Here is a 26,344-nt window from a genome sequence, read left to right as displayed (position 1 = left end):
GAGCACCACTATTTACCTCAGTATTCCTCTGTGAGAAGGGAGAAAGAGAAGGGTTAAGGAGAAAGTGATTCCTGCTTCCACCCGGTGGAAAGATGTGCACATGAACATAAACACAGTATAGGTCCCTCCTGAGGTTACAAATGTCCAACTCAGGCACAGCCCGTACATACGAACAAGGATTCGGGAGATTGGTGGGATGGATTTGCCGGTTGATGTGAGAATGATGACTTCTGCCATGTGAGAACTTTGTTTGCGGTAATATCATTGCATCTTGCGGAGATATCTGAATAGTTGAGTTAAACACCCAGGTTTAACTACATGTTGCCCTTGGTTGGCCACTGTTTTTAAATATATTGCCAAACTGCTGCATTTCTGACTTGCAAACTGTTCTGGTTCCAAAAAGTTCTCAGGAATAGAACTGTCCTAACCTGGGATGGTTTGCATGAAGAATGGCCGTGTGGTTGAAGTACTAGAATACAAGAATTAAAAGATAATTCAGCCTTATCAACAAGTCCGAAAAGCAGGCAGCATGGGGTACCTCCTCAGAGCACCTGCACAAACATGCCCATTGTAAATTTTCTAAAATGCATCCCAAGTAGCCCAGTTTGAATAGAAATCTAAGATATACTAGAATGTTGATGTGAGAAGCTTGTATCTACTCCTTTTTTCCCTTCATAGGTACTCGCCTCCCCTTTCACGCCATTCCCAAATGGAAATTTCCTGCCTTCCACAGACAACAAGATTACAAAATACACCACAGTCAAATGCTATTGTTGGATTTATGAGCATTTTTTTTAATCTATTTCCTGCAGAAGTTACCAAATTCAAAACAGGCAGGAACTCCAGCTAATTTTCTCCTGAACACAGAGGCAGTGAGGCCAACTGTGGCAATTTTACTTCCCTAATTAGAGTTCACTCAGCACAGGAAAATTAATTTGGGGTTCACGAGAGCTCAAGGTACTCAGTGCCTTAAAAATCAGCTTTAAACTCGATGCCAACCATTTCTGATTTGTATCCAAATACAGTATAGCTGCACTTTTCCTCATTGAATGCACTGTCCTTGTTAGAATACTGGCATCAGTCACGTGCAAATTGAATAATTTGATCTCAATGCTTGTTTTGCATTTCCATTAGAACAAAATTCCACTAGTAACTAAGAATTAAAATGACTAATAATACAAGCTGTTATTTAGGAGGCTTTGACTAGTCATTGAACATATCATTACCTGTACAGTGAAGCCCTGATGATATACATCATAAATTTCACGCTATTCCCAAACCAAAGGATGACAAGAACCAATTCAACATCTTCCTTGGTGGAGTAGAATGCACACAAGCTGCAGTGCCTGGATTCACTAAGTAACAACGGCTACCTGGGCAAGATATGCTTTAATCAATCACAGAATACAAAATATAGGTTTAAATAATTTCAAAACTAAATTAGAGTTGCAAGACCAGATAGACAGACTCAACGTTGAAGCCTGTTTTAGTGAAAAGTGACTTTTTTTGAAACCAGAAATATTAGATATAGGACTTCTTGACTTTGTGGAACCTTGATGAAGGGGGAAGGACAGTGAAGATCCCCAAACCATCTGCAGAAACTCTAGCTGTGATAAAAGAGTGGCAATTGTCACGGGAATGATGATAGATCATTTTAAAATCCCCCCTCCTTTCAATCCTTTAGCAGCACAAAGACTGATTACATTGCCTCACTGGTGCTCAGTAACCCTGGATTTAGATCAGGTATCTAGCAAGAAACATTACTTTCAACTATTAGCTAAATTATTGAAACATTTTTAAACCTTAAATACTGCATCTTTATAGAAATATGGGTATGCCAAATCACAGTAAAAGAAAAATACCTAAATGTGAGGTTAATTCTTCACTGATTTACAGTAAAGCTCATAATCCAGCACACTCCCAATTTTAGTGATACTAACCAGATTTTCTAGACTATTGGATATTACTCCTATTAAGACACAAAACACAATTAATTCATCTCTTTTTAACAAAATATGTTACACAATAGTATAATAAATTTTCCTGGAGGCCCAATGGAAAGCATTAACTGTAGAATGACCATAACAATTATCGCCTGATCCTGGAACATCTGCAAAATCTCCTATAATAAAACTCTCGTGTCACCCACATTCTGTATATTCCAGTATGTCTGTCAGTGATTCTCCACAGTTTTTTAAAAAAAATCAAAGAACTTGCAAGCTTTTGTTAAAGTGCCCCCAAATTTACTCCAAAGAAACCCATTTTGATCAAATGATCTTAAAAGTGCAAGAGACATTACAGTACAGAACAACTCCTAGTCAGGAGCTGAGCTTCTAGATTTACTACCTTCTCAAAATTGATTTATGCAATTTGGAGAATTCATACAAATACATTCCCAATGAAATAATTTGTGCACTGAATGACACCAATATTTACAATGAAAATGCACTTTGGTATTATAAACAAAGATGCTACATCCTTTTACAAATTTGAAAAAAAAATCGAATACAAAACTCGATATAATTCTGCTAAACACTAATTATGATTGCCAAAGAAAATCTAATTGTTTCTCAATGGAAGGAAGGCAAAGATATCAGTTACCGTAATGGTGAAAGTGTTTTAAAGTAGTCCTTATTGCAACTAATCTAAACCACCTGGAATACTCTGGAAATAATACTCCATATTCGCAAGTCCATATGTTTGGGGTTCATGGCCATAAATATTTCAAAAGCTTTCATCTTCAGAATAAAAGAAAACACAGGTTAGAGCAATTCCACAAATTCTATGCTGTTGCATTTAAGTAGTTTGCATTTCCTGCTGTATTCCAGTCTAGTGAAACACAAAACTTTAGGTCATTAATTATTAACTAGTAAATGACAATAAAACAAAAATGCAGACACTGGTAATCTAAAATATAGACAGAAGATGCTGGGAATAGTTAACAGGTCAGGCCACAACTGTGGGAAGAAAAACAGTTAATGGTTCAGGTTGAAGACCCTTCATCAGAACACCTGTAGACTGCTCATCAGCCTACAACTGCACTATTAAATACACAAGTTATCTGCTTCAATTTCAGAATTTAAGCATGGAGAGGGGAACAAAATCTGTCCCATGTTAGACCTAATCTCATTCCATCATTCAGTGAGACTATGACTTCTGTGACCCAACTCCATATACTATCTTGCCCCATCCTATACATGGATTTTAAAAAAATCAACGACCACAATTTAAAATTGACACCAACATCAGCTGGCAATTCAAAATTGTATATGCAGAGGGTGGAAGTATTTCCTAACTTTAGACTTTATGGGCTTGGTGCTAATTTTTAAAACTATATCCCCTTGTTCTAGAATTCACCAACAATAAATATCTATCCTATCAGTTGACAGTCTTAATCATCTTTTAGCTTCTAAATTCCAGATACAGTATATTCTCAGCCAACATGCATTCATGGGGAATAGAGGGGTGCTGGTTGCATGAGAATTGGTCAAATATTACTGTACACATTAGTATTCCATACATAAACCTTTAAATAAAGCTCTAACCCAAGAATTGTCCAAGGTTTATTGAATTTTGGCACTGACTGCTTCATTATCTAAGAACTTGTTAAAAGGAATGGAATACAATCACTCGTGAGCATTCCTATTCCCAGCCTTGTGATGCAGGGAAGGTCACTGATTAAGTAGCTGAAGATGCTTCCACCTACATTATCTGGAAGGAAAAGGACTCATGGGCCAAGGAGATTGGTCTCCATCAACCACAAATATATCTCTGCTGTGCTAAGATGACTTCACCAAATGCAGTTTTCTCAATAGATCCCACTGACTTCAACTAAGTGAGGATTCCACATGCCACACTCAGGTAGACGTTACTTTGACAACAAGGGCAGTCACTGTCACCCAAATTCTTTAATTCATGCTGGGAACAAAGCTGCTAATGAGGGTCAGAACAAACCTGTCCCTGGCAGAACCCAAAATCAAATCAATATTTTCCAATGCTTATTATCAATTGATAACACAGGATTGATTGACAGCGTGGCAACAGACTTGATGTCATCTTGGTCTGCTCTCTCCCCCCACCATCCCCCCCAAAAATGGGCAGAATACACTGGCCAATTTTCCATTGGTTTATGCAAGGTAGGGAATCTCGGGAAGCTATCAAGATGGATCAACCAAAGCCTCATCATTTGCATTCAATGCTGCATACCACTGTCATTAATATTCATAGAGCTTCCTCCTCAGTCATTTAATTGCCCATCACAACTCAGGACAACAGAGCCAAAATTGTAGTGGTTTGATCTGATCTATTGTTGACTGTGCGACAGCTTGACTGACTGTAGCTTACTTCCACTGTTTAGGGATGCGTAATTCTATTTGTACCTTCATCAAATTAGTACTTCATATTTAGGTAAGCCATTACGAAATTCTGGCTTTTTTATTAATGCATTCCATTGAACTAGTATTCTTCTCCAGGCATAATGGTAGAAGAAAAGAAGAGCTGGACCATGAGGTCTGCTACTCAGGAAGTGCCTCATGGAAGTTTAATTTTGAGCAGCTCTACCTATTATAAATATACCCCATTTAGTAAGATGGTTAAGCCACGCAATAGAATTGAAGGAGACACAAGAGACAACAGATTCTGGAATCCGGAGCAACAATCTGCTGGAGAAACTCAGCGGGTGGAGCAGCATCTGTGGGAGGAATAGAACTGAAGATATTCTCGACATGAAAGAGCTGTCTCCACAAGGATTCTATGGCAGATGATTACCAATAGTCCTAGTGAGATGGAATCAATGACAGCTAGATTGGAGAGGACAGTTAATTATGTACTATTTCCCCTCATTAGTTCTCTTCTCACTTGCTCTGTACCCGTTTTGATACCCAAGTCAGTCAGTAGAGCACTGTTCTTACGAAATGATGAAATTCCCCTTCCTGAGCACATTGTGTCCTCTCCAAGTTTGTTAGATAATGCTCAAAATGATGTTGGAACTGATGAATCAGCTGGGGCTTGGCAATAACTGGTAATCAACATGTGGTTTCCCTGTACATATCTGAACTGAAACTATGAAATTTTATGAAACTTGACGTCTCTGAGGGCCGTCCTTCATTATTTATAACTATTACAAGAGTAGTTAGTTAATAGCATCAAATCACAAGTTTCTACAATCACACATCCTGGTAAAGAAATCATTATTTCTAAGTTCAAAACTTGCCAATTAATTCACTTTGTTTTGGCTCCCATCTCCAATAGTTTAGCCCTCTAATTATCCATATGTATCAATATTGTACAAGTGCAGTTATGCCTTTATCAATGGGGAAAAGCAAGCAACTCATACATGCAAAGCTGATATTCCATACAAATCAATAGCTTCATCTTTTAGATTTCATATCAAAGCTTAAATTGTATTAAGTTGTAGTGAATTTCTACCTTGAATTCCAATATTCTACCTCTGAAGAACAGGTGACAGTTGTGGATCACTTGGTAGCACGTGACTTAATATTCAAAAGGTTGTGGGTTCAAATCCCACTTCAGAGGAGATGTTACAAAACACTAGCTGTTTGTTTGGGCAAACTGAAAATATCTCATAATACTGGAGGAAGAAAAGCTAAGTTATCCTTACGATGCATGAACATTTATCTTTTAATATTTCACTAAAAGACATTATCTGGTCATTGTGACAATGGTGTGAAAATATGCCAAATTTCATCACGTTTTACACGTTAAAAAGTGACATTTCAAGGCTATCTCCTTGCCTTAAAGTCCTCTGGGTGTCATGAAGTACTGAAAAAGCACTGATTTTTTCTCCAGAATAGTAAAATACTGCTGTCAAATATTTTCGCTTGCTTCTGTTCCCCATGTTTTAAATAAATACAACAATAAACACAATGGCATATTAAACACAACCAATAATTGAGCATTTTACTTGAATGTATGAAGCCTTAGGAGAAAACGATCCTCGACATCCGTAAGCGTGAAGAGCATAACAAACTTGCATCGTAAGGCAGCTGTAATATCCAACTCTCGGGACCGTGGACTCTGAAGTTCAGCAAACACGGTTCCTCAGGCGAGGCCCACATCCAGACAAAGACCCCCGCCGCGGGCCCGAGGCCAAAGGCCTCTCCCCACGGTTCACATGAGATCCGAGCAGTTTTAGGGGAAGGTGTCAGAAGCCGAGGCAGGAACGAGAAGAGGCGTGCGCGTATGGGGGGTGGGGGTTCATCAGGATCTGAGAATTACTCCGTCAACTCTCGATCTTCCCCGATCGGACGTTGCGCAGAAGCGGAGTTACCGCGAACACAAAGCGGTCCGCATCAAAACTGGCGCCGTTCAATTACACGCCAATCCTAACGTAAAATTTATACTTTCTAACGCATAGTAGAAATACAATAATTCAAATTACATACCAGAGCGCCATAAATCCCCTCGGTAATTTTACGTTAAAGTTAAAACCACGACCTCGCACAGAAAACCTCAGCCCGAGTCACCATTTTGTTTTAAACCTCCCCAAAGACAGCCGGCCGGTCGACGCGTGACGTCATGACGCAGGCCCCGCCCCGTCTGGCAGGGCGCCGTCCGGCGTCCCTCGGAGGCCCCGCCTTTATTGTCAACTGTGCAACGTCACAGAAAGGCCGCGCCCTCTCCTCCTCCTCCTCCTCCTCCTTTCCCACTGACCTTTTTCCCCGATGGCCTGCGAAGTTCCTATCTCCCGCACTGACAGGCATCACATTGGGAAATTACATCATTGCGAAAAACCTCCTCATTTTCTGCGCTGACTGGCATGGGAGACTGGCACCTGCTCAAAAGTCATGCTCCACTGATTGGTGCGTGAAGCCAAGGCAAAGTTGCATCTTTTACCATAGGTTACTTGGTAGCTTGTTAGGATTGCCTCCAAAACACAAACTGCATTTGAACCAGTCCCCTTCCAAAAATTATATAGCCTCAATTTAAAATGTTTTGCAAATAAATGCATTTTAAGAACTCGAGAAGCTATACAAATGTCCACATTTTATCTTTCCCATAACTATAGAGTTTGGATCGCTTGTAAAGAAATCCTGTTTAAGTAATCAGATTAGTAACATTGGAATGAGTAAGGGTTAAGACAAAGGCTACTTAGGTCTACAAGTCCGCCACCAATCTACAGAAACAGCCTTTGACTCTAGAAAGCCTATTTATTCACAGAAGCTCTTGAAACTAATCTAAAAGCACTTTTATCAATATAAAGGTGATATTTTTTCCCAAAAAAATACACAAGTGCCTTTAACATTTCTGGTCAAAGAACACTCACTAACAACAAGGACACTAGTGAACTGAGAAAAGATTCGAAGGTACCTTCATAATTTACTTGAAAAAGTGTAACATCCTCACTGATTCATGGGAATCCCTGGCCCATAAGCACTCAAAATGCAGAAGGAGCGTACAGGATGGCGTGGGAAATAAATACATGCATTGCGATCACACAGAAGTCCACTGTAAATGGCGAAAGGAACAGACATCTCCCAGATGCACACACAATTCCCCTACCCCGTTAACTACCTCTTGCCCCCACTTGTGGCAGAGTCTGTGGGTCCCATGTTGGCACCTTCAGCCACCTCTCAGAATACACAGAACTGGAGTGGAAACAAGTCATCTTCGACCGAGGATCTGACTAAGACGAGGAAGCGAATAGCATGGAAATAACATGATTTCAATTTTACCATGAATCATCCGCTTGTGGAGTACTTGTGGAATTTTATTTCTAAATTTCCTCAACATACTCCTACTGATTCAGATCTCAGTCGCTCTGACGATACAGCATTTACACTCTACACTGATCAAACACAGAAAATAAATCATGTTTATAATTCAAGCCTGTCATTGCCCGGGAGCCAGACTCGCCTTTGTGTAACCCACCAAGGCGCGCTTCAAAGGATTCAATTAATAGACGTTATCAGACGCGATTTATAACCGACTTATCCTACACGGGGAAGGGTTTAAAGTATAAACTCACTCTGAAGGTAATGAAACACCCACGCCTAATGCATTTGTCATCTTGTACATATAAATACAGAGATTAAATGAAAGCCCTGCTGGCAACATTTGGGTTGAATCGGAGGGAATACCAGCGCCAGTTGCAGTGTTATTTAAAACTATCATCTGCAGTCACTAAAACATGATCACTCCGTTGTGCAATCTTCTGTGCGATCTATTGTGCAATGTTACCCAATCTCCCTCTTACCCGATTAGAATTTTGGTCCGTGCGTAATTTTGTGCGCAAACCCAGGTCGCCGCTTTCAATCGTGACAGCAGAAAGCGCAGCACATTCCTTCTTACTGTCTCGCCGAGCTCTCCGCCCCTCAACTAAACTCTCGTCCTGCGGGAGGGGAAGCCTCTCTCCTCTAACCATTCCCATCCCTACATCACCTCCCCACCCACCACACTCTCCAGCAACCAGCATAGCTCCTCCTTATCCAAGCCGAAAACCCACTCGGACCCACCGCAAGAAGGCATCCTGGGAGCTGTAGTTCATGCTCAGGACGCCAATGCAGACCCGTGTATTCAAATTGTTGCACTGAATTCCGCAGCAACTGGTGGAGCTGCACTCTCATGTCATTGCAATAACTTTCTGTGCCAGATCGACAAAACCTGCGATAAGTACAAATGAATACATTGGCTGCAACTCTCACTCTGTTTCCCGGCTCTCCTAATTGTTCAATGAGAAATACTTTTAAATGTTGTGCGGACAAATGGCTGGTGGCTTTTTAAAAGATGTTAATTTGTACGTTACATCACATAAACCAACGAAGTACTTTTGCAGATTAAAATCATGATTTTCTTTTCAAAATGATGGCTGCAGTTAGGATGGGAAGAGAAACAAAGGACTGCAGATGCTGCAATCTAGATGAAAAACACGACGATACTGGAGGAACTCAGCAGGCCAGGCAGCATCCGTGGAGAAAAGCAGGCGGTCAATGTTTCAGGTCAGGACCCTTCAGAGCAATTAGGATGGGAATATGGTTCCATTTTTTTGAAGTCCCCTACAAGAACAAAAGGACAATTTGCAATGAATATTTCAATGCAGGTTGGATTTAAAGGCATATAGAGTGCACGAGTTAAATGTACTGATCCATTGTAGTAAATAAAACAGATGGATAAAAAAGTATTGAGGATCTATAGCTTTGCACAGGCATGATTTGCAATACCTGCCTGAAAGGTTGGTGCTAGTAGGTTCAATAATAATTTTGAAAATTGAATGAAATTGCATAAAATTGTCCAGAATCTGAAGCACCAAAATGGGTCCTTCAGACTTTTGGTCCTCAATGCTATTCACCACAACTGTTCTGACTGGTTGCTTCATCGCCTGGTATGGAGGCTCCAATGCACAGGATCGAAAGAGGCTGCAGAGGGATGTAGTCTCAGCCAGCTCCATCACGGACACAATCCTCCCCACCATCGAGGACATCTTCAAGAGGCGGTGCCTCAAGAAGGCAGCATCCATCATTAAGGACCCTCACCACCCAGGACATGCCCTCTTCATGTTACTACCATCAGGGAGGAGGTACAGGAGTCTGAAAACCTGCACTCAACCTTTCAGGAACAGCTTCTTTCCCTCCGCCATCAGGTTTCTGAACGGTCCATGAATATTACCTCATTATTCCTCATTTGCACTATTTATTTATTTTTGTAACTTATAGTCATTTTTATGTCCTTATGTCTTGCACTGTACTGCTGCCACAAAACAACAAATTTCATATCACATGTCGGTGATAATGAACCTCATTCTGATTCTGATCTGATTCTGCAGCAGTGAGTTTCATGTTCTACCAATTGAGTGGGTAAGTATATTTCCATAGAACAGTACGTCTAAGTTCCTTGTTGAGTTTATTAGTTTCTATGTCTTTCATTCCATCACAAATGGAAATATTTTTCCTGTGTTTACCTTATTTCTTCAGTCATTACCTCCTCCCCTCTGGAACTCGTCCTAAAATTACTGAAGAAGAATCCCTGACCTGAAACATTAACTGGGTTCTCTTACCACAGATGCTTTTTGACTGGCTGTTTTCTGTTTCTGTTTCAAATTCCAGCATCTGCAGTTTAACTTATTTTGCAAAATCACTGTGCTTTCCTTATTCCCTCCCACCCTTCAAAAGCCTTCTAAAATCCTAACTAATTGATGGACCTGTTCTTTAAAGAAAAATCCTCTTCCTTTCCATCATGCTGCAGGTTCTGAAACTGCTTGTACACTTACAAAGAAAAAGGACACAGGCATATGGAGGGAATGGTTGGGAAGTAGGACTTTTTGAAAACAGACTTGCTTTTCTACAGTGCCTCTCACATCTCTTTAAAGATATCCCACAATGGTTTACAGCCTATGAAGTGTTTTTTTTATTTAAAACATACCATTGTATCATTAGTAATATATGAACTGCTGCAGCTAATTTGCATACAACATACTCCCACAAACAGCAATGTGTTAATGGCAAGAGCAATGCTGGTTAATGGATAAGTACTTGCCAGGATATCAAGGGTAATTGCTCCAACTTTAGTGCCATATAGTGCCAAGGCATCTTTTGCACCAATCTGAGAGATCCAGCCGGCCCTGGGTTTAATGTTTAGTTGAAAGAATGCAACCATTTCCCCAGTATTGGTATTTTGCACTCAGGTTTCTGGTTTGGGACTTAAACCAACCAACGCCACCTGGCACAGGGTCACCTTTTGTGTTGTCCTATCAATGTGATTAGGGGAGAGGTTTAGCTCTCCTGAGAACTCTAGTTTTCCGCATTGAACTTTGCCATTATCTAGGAACTCCTCATAGAAAATTTACAACACGGGTGGCCATTCAGCTCATTGTGTCCGTCCCAACCTAATCCCACTTTCCTGCAGGTCACTGCTCTTTGAGAACACATCCAAGTACTTTGTAAATGTAATGAGTGTTTCTGTGTTTACGACCTTTTTAGTGAATTCCAGACCCCTCCAATCCTTTAGGTGTAAGGTCTTACCCTCGTCTCCCCTCAAATCTTCCAACAATTACTTCAGTATATGCCTTTTGGTTTTTGATCTCTTTGCTAAGAGAAATAGGCCCTTCCTATTTACTCTATCTAGGCTCCTCATAATTTTATAAAACTCCATGTTATATAGTTTTATATAACACCCATGTGCACACAACTAAATATTCTCCCGTTTATTGTACATTTCCTGGTCACTTTACATCCCTCCAAGTATATTACTTCACATTTCACAGGATTAAATTCCACTTGCCACTCTTCTACCCAACTGATCAGACCATCTCAATGTTCCTAAAGACTAAAGCCTTGCTCCTCACCATCAACCATATGGCCAGCATTTGTATCATATGCAAATTTCTTTGTTAAAACATAGAACATTACAGCACAGTACAGGCCCTTCAGCCCATGATGTTTTGCTGACATTTTATCCTGCTCTAAGATCTATCCGACCCTTCCCTTCCACATAGCCCTCCATTTTTCTATCACTCATGTGCCTATCCAAGAGTCTCTTAAATGTCTCGTATCTGACTCCAACACCTCTGCCAGCAGTGCGTTCCACACACCCACCACTCTCTGTATAAAAAAACTTACCTCTGACATCACCTTAAAATTATGCCCCTCATGTTAGCCATTTTCGTCCTGGAAAAAAGTCTCTGACTGTCCACTTGATCTGTGCCTCTTATCATCTTCTACACCTCTATCAAGTCACTTCTCATCCTCCTTTGTCCAAAGAGAAAAGCCCTAGCTCACTCAACCTATCCTAATGAGACATGTTCTCCAATCCAGGCAGCATCCTGGTGAATCACCCCGGCACCCTCTCTAAAGCTTCCACATCCTTCCTATAATGAGGTGACCAGAACTGAACACAATATTCCAGGTATGGTCTGACCAGAGTTTTATAGATCTGCAATATTACCTCTTGAACTCAATACCCCAACTAATGAAGGCCAACACACCTTATGCCTTCTTAACAACCCTATCGACCTGCGCAGCAACCTTGAAGGATCTATGGGTGTGGACCTCAAGATCCCTCTGTTCCTCCACACTGCTAAGAGTCCTGCCATTAACCTTGTATTCTGCCTTAAAATTCATTCTTCCAAAATGTATCACTCCACACTTTACCGGGTTGAACTCCATCTGCCACTTCTCAACCCAGCTCTGCATCCTATCAATGTCCTGTTGTAACCTACAGCAACCTTCTACACTATCCACAACACCACCAACCTTGGTGTCATCTGAAAACTTACTAACCCACCCTTCCACATCCTCATCCAAGTCATTTATAAAAATCACAAAGAGCAATTCAATCAGTCTCATGAGGCATGACCTGCCCCTCACAAAGCCATGCTGACTATCCTGAATCAGACTATGGTTCTCCAAATACTCATAAATCCTGTCCCCAAGAATCTTTTCCAATAACTTGCCCACCACTGAAGTAAGACTCACTGGTCTATAATTGCCAGGGTTATCCCTACTCCCTTTCTTGAACAAAGGAATAACATTTGCCACCCTCCAGTCATCTGGCACTACTACTGCGGCCAGCGAGGACACAAAGATCATCGCCAAGGGCTCAGAAATCTCTTCTCTTGCTTCCTGTAGTATCCTAGGATATATCCTCTCTGGCCCTGGGGACTTATCTATCCTAATGTTTTTCAAAAGTTCCAGCACATCCTCCTCTTCACATCGACATGTACTAGCTTATCAGCCTGTTTTATGCTGTCCTCACAAACGTCAAGGTCTCTCTCACAGGTGAATACTGAAGCAAAGTATTCATTAAGGGCTTCCCCTACCTCCTCCAACTCCAGGCACATGTTTCCTCCTCTATCCCTAACTGGTCCTACCTTCACTCCAGTCATCCTCCTACTCTTCACATATGTATAGAACACCTTGGGATTTTCCTTAAACCTACTCACCAAGGCCTCCTCATGCCCCCTTTCTAGCTCTCCTGTCCATTCTTAAGCTCCCTCCTGGCTACCTTGCAACTCTCCAGAGTCCTGTCTGATCCTTGCTTTCTAAACCATAGGTAAGCTTCTTTCTTCTTCTTGACAAGATATTCTACGTCTCTTGTCAACCATGGTTCCTTCACTCCACCATCCTTACCCTGCTTCAATGGGACAAACCTATCCAGAATCCCATACAGGTACTCCCTAAACAGCCTCCACATTTCCGTTGTGCACTCCGCAAGAACATCTGTTCCTAATTTACGCTCCCAAGTTCCTGCCAAATAGCATCATAATTCCCCCTGCCCCAATTATATACTTGCCCATATCTTCTGCTCCTATCCCTCTCCAAGGCTATGTTAAAGGTCAAGGAGTTATGGTCACTGTCTCCAACCTGTGCAACCTAAGGTCTAAATCCTTAATATTTACTCCAAAAAGCAAGGGTTCAAGCACTGTGCCTTGTAAAACCTCATTGATAACACACTTTCAGCCACAAAACACCTGTCACTCATCACTCTTCCTGTCACTGAGGCAATTTTATATTCCATTTACTTCTCTCTTTTAGATCCCGTGGGGCTTTATTTTCTTCCATGAAGCGATAATGGAATGAAAGAAGCACAAATGCACAAGAGGAAAACGTTTTGAGAAAGGAATTTACACATTAAAGTCTAGCACTCTTATTTGGAGCAAGTTTCAAAAAATTTCCTTGAAAAGGCAATTATTATATAAATCTGTACATCTCATATTTCATATGATATCAGAGGCCATTCTGCCCTTTGAGTTTACATCAGCTCTCAGAGCAATCCCATCAATTTCATTCTCACATTCATTTTCCTGTAAATTTTTCCCTCTCACTTGTCCCTGCTGATTCTCCCATTACCTCCTACACTAGGGGTAATGTACAATGACCAACTGAAATACCAACCAGAATGTCTTTGGCACGTGGGAGGAAACAAGAGCACCTGGGGAAAACCCACGCATCACAGCAAGAAAGCGCAAACACTATCCAACACCAGGGATCAGGTATGAAGCCAGGTCGCTCGAGCTGTGAAGCAGTAACACTGCCTGCTGCGCCACTGTGCCACCCCTACACAACAACTGGGGTGGTTGTCATTTGCAAAGAACTGAATTTCAGGAGGGGGAATCTGTGCCTTTGTTTCTAAACTGTGCCAGATGTCTTCATTCATTGACTTGAAATGTGACTGGTCAAGTTCAGAGAGCTGGAGTTTGGAACGGGTTAGTTTACAAAACAGATGCTTGGTGGAATTTGTACACAATCTGGAGCAATAAATGAAGTGCAAACTTCAACCTCAAATCCTCTACACATGAACTCCCAGCACAATAAATAGTTAATTATGGTTCTTTGTTGAATCTGTCACTCCCTCTCCCTTTTTCTGTAGTCCTAGGAAAGCTAAATTAATTTTGTTTTCCAATTCAGTCAAACAGGCTTTTCCCTGCAGATCTAATGTTTTCTTTTACATACCTGTGAATTTTCTTCTGGGTGTTACTTTCAGCAGTTTCCAACATATTCATCTTTAGTTTTTTGGGACACTGGGAAAATCTGGAAGGATTGGCAATCTAAGGTTCGAAAGGAATTTGCAGATTCAAACAGGATTTTTCAATAAGCACCTCAGGACATTTAACTTAATGGATAAAGTATAAGTTTATTAATGCTCTTCTCTTTTAAGGAATTAAAGGTTTTGATGACTCATTGATGAAAGTGGATGTTGAGATGACCAAGGATAGCTTTGAACAAAATTAAATCTAATACATTGAAGCTGCATTTTGTGCTAATGTTATGAAGGCCCCATGATTAGGGAGGAGCATTTTCTTCCAAGCCAACCCTGCCATTTACCCTTCCCACACACATGTAATAGTCTGCTACAATAACTTTGACACTGTTGTTGGTAGAATCTCAGATGGTGACGAGGAGGCGTACAGGAGTGAGATAGATCGGCTGGTTGAGTGGTGTCACGACAACAATCTCGCACTCAACATTAGCAAGACCAGGGAATTGATTATGGACTTTAGGAAGGGGAAGTCAGGAGAACACAGACCAGTCCTCATTGAGGGGTCAGTGGTGGAAAGGGTGAACAGTTTCAGGTTTCTGGGTGTCAACATCTCAGAAGATTCTATCCTGGGCCCAACACATTGATGCAATCACGAAGAACGCATGCCAGAGGCTCTACTTTATTGGGAGTTTGAGGAGATTTGGTATGTCACCAAGGACTCTTGCAAATTTCTACAGATTACAGCCTGGTATGGAAGCTCCAATGCACAGGAGCGCAAGAGGCTGCAGAGGGTTGTAGACTCATCCAGCTCCATCACAGGCACAACCCTACCCACTGCTGAAGACATCTTCAGGAGGCGCTGCCTCAAGAAGGCAGCATCTATCGCTAGGGACCCTTACCATCTGGGACATGCCCTCTTCTCATTACTACCGTCAGGGGTGGAGGTACAGGAGCCTGAAGACCCACACTTAATGATTCAGAAATAGCTTCTTCTCCTCCACCATCAGATTTCTGAATGGTCCATGAACCCAACCTCGTTATTCCTTTTTTTTGCACTATTTATTTGTTTTGTAATTTATAGTAATTTATGTCTTTGCACTGTACTGCTGCCGCAGAACAACTAATTTCATGTCATATTAGACAGTGATAATAAACCTGATTCTGATATACCCGATTCTGATAAACAACACGCAGTAGAGTCATAGAATTATACAGCCCCGAAGGAGGCCATTTGATCTATAGTGCCAGTACTAGCTCTTTGGAGCTATAGCCACTTCTAGGCAAACAGCAACAGAACTTTATAATATCACCACCACACTCGGTAAAATCACATTTTTAAGCTGTCAGTGATATAGCATTGCCAGTGATCAGTAACAGTATTGTTATCTTGAGTGTTTAGTTACTACCTTGCTACCTTGCAAACAAAATCCCGATGTTCTATTGCAGAAGGCTTGTTACAAAACTGAAAGGGTTAATCTTTTGGTCGTCAAAACTAAGATTCTAGGGTCACATTATAAATAAATCACAATTGGTCAACATTCAGGACAAAATGTTCCTAGTATTCTTAAGAAAAGAATTAAACCATTCATTAACCTTTAATGTGTTGCTATGTGTAAACATGCAGTTATGCTCCCTAAATTAGGCACACTTAATTTTGGTGTTATGGTCATTTTTGCCATGAATATTTGACCAAGTAATTTGGAATTTCCATTTTTCAAGTTCTTGTTCCAGATTCATTAAGGTTGCTGAATAGTGATGTTCACTTAAGAATGACCCCATTAGTAGGGTCTCAGAGTCTATGATTGTTCTAAGATATTTTCGAATCAAAATCAATACTTTTAAGTGTGCCTTATTTCTTTGTTAACACAATGTTGGTTTTACTGATCAGGCACATTTTAAATCAGATTGACTGCTGCAGCCTGGCAAATATATACTGGTATTTGGCAATCCAATGCAGACTTGAGTTCCAATTACAGTCTCAAATAACATTGGTAATTGTGATCCCCTGAGAGTTTGCAAAGCTCAGTCACATTATCTGTGGGAGGATGGTGTGAGAATGCTGTACAACTATCTATTTCTGCTGTAAACAGTTATATATTTTCATAACAGATGGTGCAAGAAATATTTATTTTTAAGTGTACACCCAGTTAGTTGCTATCTCAATGTGAAAATGATCTAATTATGGAGCGATGGTTGTTTCACAATATGGATAAACTATTTTAAAATGCCAATTACAATCAATTGAAATTCTTCTCAAAGAAAAAGGATTTAATATCAGTTCCTTCAGTAGTTTGTTTTTTTGCCCCTTTGTTAAACTAGGCTTATTTTCCAATTTTAGCATCAACTAATTCCAACATTTGATTATGATTTAACCATGTTAACTAATTTTAAAGATAATTGGTAATTTTTTTCATGTTCTTGTGTACTGTCCTTTAGCCAAGAGGGTGCATCAAATGGTTTGCATAGTTGATATACTTTCAGTACAGCTATAACATTGGTATTAACCCAACAATGTGGAGAGCTGCCAAGCTATGTAGACCTAGGACAAGTCTAATCCAACCAATTGCTCTCTCATCAATCAACTCTCAATCAGTAACAAAGTAATGGAATGAGCAATGACAGGGACACTTTTTCACCAGTAATTTACTTACTGATGCTCGGTTTGAGTTCTGCTCAGACCACTTAGTTCCAGAGCTCATTTGAGGCACAAGTTAAATTCCAGACAAGAAGTGAAAAGTGATTGCCCCCAACGTCAGTGCTGTGACCATCAGCTGATGAAACATCAACTGTGGGACCAAGGAACCATGGTAAAATTGAGATTACCTGAGATTGGGAGAAAAACTCTCAGCTGACTGGAGTTGTACCTTGGACAAAGAGAGATGATATTGGTCATTTGAAGCTGATCAACCCACCAACTTACTTGACTGTAGGAGTTCCCCAAGCAGATGTTCTAGGCTTAATTATCTTTAGTTGCTTTGTCAGTCACTACGCCTTCATCGTAAAGTCAGAATCCATCCATTCATTAATGTTTGTTCAGACCCACGCTGGAAACATTAAGATATAGTGGCACTATATAGTTACAGAGTTCAATGCAAAACAGTGCACCTCTGGTCTTAAACTGGATTGGGAAACAGCTTCCTGAGGGCCATGGGATTGTTCTCAAATCAGGAATTGCAATGCTTGCAAAAGGGGCCGGTCAAATATTAAACTGGGTGGGGAGAAATAGGAAGGAAGCTAATAGTCACCCTAAAGACTATGACTTATTACAATGCAATCAAATATCTTAAGCTATCAATATGCCCCAGTGGATCCTACAATTTCTAAAATTTAATGTGTCATAAAAATATTTTGGAAAGAACTTCAAACCCTTGGAAGCAGCAATTTATTATTTAGCTAGTTTCATGACTGAACCGCAATCAGATGTGTATGTTTACACCACACCATTGCTGCAACAGATGAACTGAATATAACCAGTGTTCTTCATCGTGTTGTTTTGCTACAGGCTCTGATCTGTTGTCACATCACCATGGATACAGTATCCAGGCAGACGGAATGTTTACATGCTGTTTTACATACTAAAAGCTTTGAAGAAGTGAAATGCCACCAACTCAATTCCTGAGGTATTGAACCAACAAGTATGTAAGGAGCTGGTTTCATACTTTAATTTACTGATTTATTGTTAAGATTGCTATGTTCTATATTACTGCTTAAAGATGATATTATGTGGCTATAAGTTCTCACCCACAGTTTGCCAACAACTGTAACATCCTCAAACAAACATACGGATTAAGTTGGTGGGATGTCAGTTAACATAAATTCATTGAAAAAGATTCTTCTGAGTTCTTAATTGACTGATTGAGAGTAAAAGTACACCAGTTTTTAATTTTTATTGTTTTTACAATTGTGATTCCAGAGTTAAAAATATAAAAAGAATACTTTGCAGAATAGTGAGATTGCATTTAGCGAATCAGGGTCTTGCAGTGTGACATTACATTTTGTGCTTTAGATCCACAATTCCCCAAGCAATAGTTTCTGGTTTTACTTTAGGTCATAAAAGGTCAGAGCAACAGGAGATGAAGCGCTTCCACAGAGCATGTGGAAAGAATTCAAAGTCATGCCAAACCATACAGGTTAGGCTCATATCCAGACTGTGACAAAGATTGGAGTTGGCAATCCTTTACCATTTTACTAGTGGAGTAACGTGATGTTCAGGAGGGAGTTAGAGTTATATAAGTGGACAGAGACAAACAGATACCAGGAGTAAAAACAAACTGCTGGAGGAACTCAGTGGGTCAAGCAGCATCTGTGGAGGCAGAGGAATAGTTGATGTTTTGGGTTGAGGCCCTGCAGAGGAGTTTTTTGCCCCTTTGTTAAAGATTGTAATTACCAGGCACTTGTGTAACATAAGTGTATTTGTCCCTTATCAGATAACACTTAAACATTCTCCAGGTCATGCTGCATTTGTGCATATCTGTTTTATTGTCTGAAGAGCTGCAAGTGGACCTTAACACAGTCTACTCTTCAGCAAACATCCTCACTTCTGATCTCCAGCTGTGGTCTGGCTAATGTTTTGTATAGTTGTAACATGACCTCCCTGCTCCTGTATTCTATACTCTGCCTAATGAAGGCTAGCATCCTGTATGCCTTCTTAACCATTTCATCTACTTGCGCTGATTCCTTCAGGGATCCATGAACATGTACACCAAGGCCCCACTATTCCTCAGTACTTTCTTGGATCCTACCCATTCATTGTTAGCCTTATTACATTTTCCTAAATGCATAACTTCACATTTTTCAGGATTGACCTCCATGTCCGATTCCTCTGACCATCTCATCTACTCTTTGATATTGTTCTATAGCCAAAGACTACCCTCTTCACTGTAAACAACACCACTAATTTCAAGTCATCTGTAAATGTACTGATCATACTTCTCACATTATGATTAGGTCAAGGCTTTATCGAGGACTGGAGCCAAGTACTCCTCCTGGAACCGAAACAAAGTGATTAAGTTATTGGTGGGTAAGTACCACTTTATAGTATTGTCCATCAGATACTCCATTACTTTTCTGGTGATTGAGAGTAATTTGGTTGAGAGGTAATTAATTGAACTGGATTTATCTTGCTTCTTGTGTACATGAAATTCCTAAGGAATTTTCAATCCTAGTGGACTGATGGCAGTGTTGTAGCTATATTGGAAAAGATGGCTACAGTTGCATTGAGTTGTAAGCCTTGGAGACCAGGATGCTCTTTGGTCTCATTGCCTTCGCTGTATCAAGCACTTCTTAACACCACATGGCAGTGGAGTACAGGCTGCTATTGAAGACCCACAGCACTTTCTTACACTTCTTGAGCTATTGGATTTGTTGTAAATCTATGCCATTTAACAAAATGGTAGTACTACAGAGCCCATTGAAAGATATCCTTGGTGTGAAGTTGGGGATTTGTTTTTCAAAGAGAGTATGGTGGTCACTCTCATCAATAATGCCAAAGAGAGGTAAATCTATAGTGGGCAGACAGGTTAGGGTAAAGTCAAGTAGGTCTTCCCTAATGTTGGTTCACTAATCATTGGCCATTGACTTAATCTGGCAATTATGTTCATCGGGTTTCTGACAATTCATCCGGCAGTGCAGTAGCCTTGTGCACTGAACTTCTCCCAGCAAAATGCATTCTGTGCCCTTGCTACTCTCAGTGCTTCTTCAAGATGTTATTCAAGATGGAGGAGCATTGATTCATCAGCTGAGGCTGTTGGTAGTAATCTGGAGGAATTTTCCTTGCCCATATTTAATCTGATGCCATGACACTTCATGGGGTTTGGATTCAATGTCAAGGACTCACCTTTCAACCCAAGATGAGCTTGATCCGCCAATGGAATAAGATGTACACAGGAATCACGATAAAGAAGTCTAGGACGTTGGCTGAAATATTTGATTCTGTGCCTGGCTTTTGTTGTAGATTTTCCAATTTATTTACATCCACTTATATTTGCAAGGAACACTTTGTCAGGTGTACTACCTTGGCAGTACCTTTACCACGTCTAAACATTATTCCTAGATCAATGCCAAGTGGTTTCATTCCTATTATATCTATACAGTGCTGCTCACTTATTTAGACCCCACATGTCAACATCCTGCCTTTGTCAGACTCACTGTGAAGTCCCAATCCATTTCTCTATTTGTCTTTGCAATTTGCACTTTGTTATCTCAACGTCGACAAAGAGGGATAACCTGACACATCGACAAGCAGACTTTGTTTCTACCCAATGTCTTCTATTTGAAATAACCCATATATTTTGACCTTTTGGGCGGTTAATGTTTGTCTAATGTTAGCTAAGTTGGGAAAATGTTATTGCTGTTATGGGAGGCATGGCAATTCATTCAATGGTACACATTAAGGACAGCTTCAATTTCTATAAGACTCATTTGCTTTGGGAAGTTAATCTTTAAAGTGTAGATGAAAATCATGACCACCACAATGAATAAAAATAACTTTCAAGAACTGGAAACTAAGTGCAAGGCATTGAGGGCACTTGATGATAAAAAATGCAGACTGAATTTAATGTCAAACATAATAATCACAGCGAGGCTGGATAATGCTGAGAAAAATTATAGAAGAATATGACAACAGAGAATGGAATAGTAACACCAAGAGATGCAACACACAAAAGATCTGGGATTGGAGAAGAAGGTATTCACTTAGTATGATACAGTTAAAGCTGCCCCATTCATTTAACCAAAAGCAAATTTTGTGGAGAAAGCTGAAAGCTTTGCAATGAAAACAGATATTGACAACTTTAATCATAGTAACGACTTGCTTTTGTGTTTAAATTGCAAAATAATCTCATCAATTGGAGGCTTTGTGGGGTAGTTTATCTCCAGACACTTCAAACCTAGATGACTGACTTCTGTGTATTCAAATACCCATTCAAGAATTTAACCCCACTGATAACTTGAATGCAGATGAAACTGCTCTCTTCTACAAATACACACTATGCCAAAGGCCAAGCTGTAGGTGGTGGTAAGCAAAACAAAAGATCGGTTGTCACTTCCTGTTGTCCCAAATGTCCAGATGCGAAAACATTGCTTGTTACTCATCAACATGTTCAAAAAACCGCAAAGTTTTAACCATGTTAACATCTGCCAGACAGCTATACAGCAAACCAAAAGGCATAAAGATTTTACTTCATGGTTCAGCAACTTGATCTTCATATACAGTTCCAGAAATGCAAAATGCTATTGCTCGTGGATAACTGCCTGGCTCATACAGGTGTCCAAGGACTAAGATTAATATGATTGTTTTCTCTCTCACCCAATTTAACCTCAATTACTCAGCCTAAAATCAAAACATAATTAAAAATTTTTAAGGTTTTTACCACAAGATGCTTGACCATAAGAAAATTGCCTGCCTGGAATCTGGCAAAAACTTCAATGTAGATGCTCCAAGCAATGATCATCCTGGGATTTGGTAAAACAGGAGATAATCAAGAATTGCTTCATGAGTGCATTTTTGTTTGAAGCTAATGACAACAGCTTCGAAGTATTTTCACCATATGACAGTACAGAAGACAATGCCAATGCTATGCTCTTCCCAAAATTAAAATTAAAAAAAGAAAAATGATGTTTAACCTTGCGTTGCACCAATGGATGAGGATGCCACTGAGCAAGCAGTTACAAATGGCAGCGGCATCCAAGGAACCGGCTGATGAAGCTAAGCGGCACACAGAAGCCGAACAGGTAACTGGTGCTGGGGCATTCAATAATTGAGAATCAAAATTATTATCACTGACATATGAATTGAAATTTATTGTTTTGTAGCAGTAGTACAGTGCAAAGACATAAACATCTATAAATTACAAAAATAAACAAATAGTGAAAAAAAGGAATAATGAGGAAGTGTTAATGGGTTCATGGATCGTTCAGAAATCTGATGGCAGAAGAGAAGAAGCTGTTCCTGAATCGTTGGGTTTGGGTCTTCAGGCTCCTGTACCTTCTCCCTGATGTTGGTAATGACAAGGGGGCATGTCCCAGATGGTGACGGTCCTTCACGATGGATGCCGCCTTCCTGAGGCGCCGCCTCTTGATGGTAGGTTTCGGTTGTACCCATGATGGAGCTGGCTGAGTCTACAACCCTCTGCAGCCTCTTGCGATCCTGTGCATTGGAGGTTCCATACCAGGCTGTGATGCAATCTCCAGAGCATTTATAAGAGTCTTTGGTGACATACCAAATCTCCTCAAACTCCTAACAAAGTTGAGCTGCTGGTGTGCCTTCTTTGTGATTGCATCAATGTGTTGAGCCCAGGATAGATCCTCTGAGATGTTGACACCCAGGAACTTGAAGCTGCTCACCCTTTTCACCACGGACCCCTCAATGTGGACTGGTGTGTCTTCTCCCGACTTCCCCTTCCTGAAGTCCATAATCAATTCCTTGGTCTTGCTGACGTTGAGTGCGAGGTTGTTGTTGCGACACCACTCAACCAGCCGATCTATCTCACTCCTGTACGCCTCCTCATCGCCATCTGAGATTCTACCAACAACAGTGGTGTCATTGCAAATTATAGATGGTGTTTGAGCTGTGCTTAGCCACACAGTCATGAGTGTAGAGAGAGCAGCAGTGGGCTAAGCACACATCCTTGAGCTGCGCCTGTGTTGATAGTCAGCGAGGAGGAGATGACGTTACTACCAATCCGCACTGACTGTGGTCTTCCGATAAGGAAATCGAGGATCCAGTTGCAGAGGGAGGGGCAGAGGCCCAGGTTTTGAAGCTTGATTATGAGTACAGAGGGAATGATGGTGTTGAACGCTGAGCTGTAATCAATAGACAGTAGCCTGATGTATGTCTTGCGGTTGTCTAGGTGCTCCAAAGCAGAGTGGAGAGCCAGTGAGCTTGTGTCTGCTGTAGATCTGTTGTGGTGGTAGGCAAATTGCAGCAGGTCCGGGTCCTTTCTCAGGCAGGAGTTAATTCTAGTCATGACCAACCTCCCGAAGCACTTCATCACAGTAGATGTGAGTGCTACCAAGCGATAGTCATTGAGGTAGCTCACTCTGCTCTTCTTGGGCACCGGTATGATTGATGCCCTTTTAAATCAAGTGGGAACCTCAGACCACAGCAGTGAGAGGCTCAGAATCAGAATCAGGTTTATTATCACTCACATAATTTGTGAAATTTGTTGTTTTGTGGCAGCAGTACAGTGCAAGACATAAAGACATAAAAATTACTATAAGTTACAAAAATAAATAAGTAGTGCAAAAGAGGAATGATGAGGTAGTGTTCATGGACTGTTCAGAAATCTGATGGCGGAGGGGAGGAAGTGTTCCTGAAATGTTGAGTGTGGGTCTTCATGCTCCTGTACCTCCTCCCCAGTGGTAGTAACATGAACAGTCCAGCCAGCTGGTCGGCACAGGATTTCAGTACCCAGCCAGTTACACCGTCGGGGCCTGACACCTTGCGAGGGTTCACCCTCTTGAAGGATGTTCGAACATTGGCTTACGAGATAGAGATCACAGGGTCGTTGGATGCTGTGGGGATTCGCACAGGAGAGTCATTGAGTCACTGTTTCAACAAGCCCTAATACAATAATTCTCGGTTATTTTCTCACACCGTACATATGTGTTCCATTGCTACTACTCCGGCCAAAACCAACCCCACTATATATTCTCTGTATATATCTGGGAAGCAGTGCAGTAGTGAAGGGAAGTAAAGTGTTTGACTGTTCGGGTCCAGGAGCCACTTAGCAAGTGGTGCAACACTCTTTCTGACTGAGCAGTGCCGAATTATGCAGCTTCACAGGCAGGTTGCTGCTTGCCCAGGGTTTGCCCGTATTTATCCAATCGTTATTTTAAACCATAATGCCCAGGATGAATTATTTCAATGCCTGACTGATCAAAAGTAAATTTAAATATTGCTTAATATTTTAAAATGTAGTTAAAGGTAAAATTCCAGTGATACAAATCTTGTCATGAGGCTTTTTCCATTCATTGCTGTAGTTTCATCAAACCTGCCACAGTTTAAATTAAATCAGTCCTTGCTTCTTCCTACAATTTTGCATTTAATCCATAGTCAAATGGTTTATAGTCAGTGGTTTCATATAAATGATATATGATCAAGCTAATATGAATGAGGATTTTCTACTTATCTCCTGGCTTCAGTCTCTATAAAATATTCAGGATTATTTAAAATCCAGTCATCCCTCAATGTGCATCCTTGACATCCTAGAATGTCTGCCATACACATACACAAGATGTTACAGGCATCATCTTCATGATAAAGTGTTTGGTGCACGTAACAAAAAGAAAATTGCATGTGTTCAGCATTGAGGAAGTTGCAAAGCATCCTGTTGTCAACTACAATATAACCATTGTTTTAATGTAAGCAGCTTATTTCCACACAGCAAGCTCCCACAATGAATTAATGGTAGGATAATCTGTATCAATCTGTTGAGAGAGATTATTAGTGGCCAGGACAGTGAGGGAACTTCTTCATTATTGCATCAAGTAATGCTAAGGAATCTTTTACATCCACTACATTGAGAGAAATTTGGTCTCAATTTAACACCTCAATTGGAAGTAGGACCTCCCTAATAATGTACTAAAGAGTAAACACAAATTGTGTGATTAAATTTATGAAAATAAATTTAAATACATAAATTTTAATTTCAAGGTGAGAGTGCTAATACTGACCCACAGTTACAATGTGACATGAGAACAAACATTGTTCTGAAATTAATAATTGTATCAACAATGTGATAAGTTGTCTGCCAAATGCATTTTCATGAAGACAGAGCCCAGGTAAAGATAGATTCTGTAGAAAGTGGCAATTCCTGTGGAGCACATACAAATTAATCCATGGGTGTTGCATGGGGTAATGAAGTGTCAAATTAGTATGTCAGAACTTGCCATCTTACATGCGATAATCACTTTTGAAAATCATTGTATTTTTGACTCCTTCATTTTGAGCATACCGTCAACAACACTGATAACCAATGACTGACACTTCACTTCGACGCCTTGGCTCTGTGCCATTGCTGACAGTGCAGTCACTTTAATGAACAAAACACCTTTAGATCCTAGGCAGAATTTCCAGTGCCCCAGCAATTTTGAAATCAACCAACATAATTTTGAATGAAAGTATCTTGACATGCAACGTTCTGACATGCTGGCTTGACTTTCTGCCCCATGCCCTCATCTGCTTATCTCTAGTTTGCAGTATAGCTTCTTGAGCAGATTCTTGTTTATTGCCTCTCCCAACTGCCGGGACACCAACTCTGATGCATTGCTTTGCCCTTGTACCAATCAACACTGTTGGAGATGCTCTGAAACCTTCAGTTTCCAGTATATTTTTTGAAGACAGTAAGTCTCAACTACATTGAAGTGTCTGGGTCCAATAATATCAAGAGTCATGCTATATGAAAAAAATTAATTCTTAAAGGTAGCCTCCCCATGCAAGCACATGCACAAACATACATACATGGAAACACACACACACATACAATGTGTGTTTGTGTGGGGAGGCCTAGATTTTGCAGCATTTTAACCAGCAGTTTTTCACAATAAAACAAAGTCCTGAAAATGCTGACCAATTATTTCCTCGTTATGTTCCACCACAAGACTCCTCATGGAGTTCAGCCATGAAACAGGAACTTGTTGTAACTCTCAGCATTTACAATGAGGAATTTTCCTTCAGATCCACTGCTGGGTTAATCAAGGCACAGGATCCATGTGCTCATTTATTTCAATGGGGATTCTATCGCTGTGAGGAAGAACATTCTTTAAATTATTTGTGTTACAAGCAATATATTAACCATTAAACATGCTCTTAAGCAAATTAGGTGTTTTTTTATTAATTTATAATAATTTACTTCTTTTAATTGTTTATTTGATTTCTTATAGTTTTTAAGTGCTTCTGGATGTCAGGGAC

At 40.4% G+C, this 26,344-nt stretch overlaps 1 protein-coding gene and 1 long non-coding RNA gene across 5 annotated transcripts in view; one reads left to right on the top strand and one right to left on the bottom strand.

The window, feature by feature from the left end:
• peli1b (pellino E3 ubiquitin protein ligase 1b) overlaps window positions 1-8,383 on the bottom strand; it is a 31,428-nt gene extending 23,045 nt beyond the window's left edge. Inside the window, exon 1 of one of the 4 annotated variants that reach the window (XM_052012272.1) lies at window positions 8,216-8,383. The gene's annotated coding sequence lies outside the window, so the exon portion shown is untranslated. Of the gene's footprint in view, window positions 1-5,923; window positions 6,349-6,404; window positions 6,576-7,987; window positions 8,138-8,215 lie in introns of those variants that run through there. The other 3 variants (XM_052012275.1, XM_052012273.1, XM_052012274.1) reach the window with 3 other exon arrangements.
• Window positions 8,384-18,033: 9,650 nt separating this feature from the next.
• The window catches only part of LOC127568478 (uncharacterized), an 84,885-nt gene continuing 76,574 nt past the window's right edge, over window positions 18,034-26,344 (top strand). The window contains exons 1-2 of the long non-coding RNA XR_007956013.1: window positions 18,034-18,068; window positions 19,381-19,453. This is a non-coding gene — a long non-coding RNA (uncharacterized LOC127568478). The remainder of the gene's footprint in view (window positions 18,069-19,380; window positions 19,454-26,344) is intronic.

Source organism: Pristis pectinata, chromosome 3 (assembly GCF_009764475.1).
Source record: "Pristis pectinata isolate sPriPec2 chromosome 3, sPriPec2.1.pri, whole genome shotgun sequence".
Lineage (NCBI taxonomy): Eukaryota > Metazoa > Chordata > Chondrichthyes > Rhinopristiformes > Pristidae > Pristis > Pristis pectinata.
The sequence above is the reverse complement of the archived record's forward strand: the minus strand, read 5'-3'. Positions and strand labels throughout refer to the sequence as shown.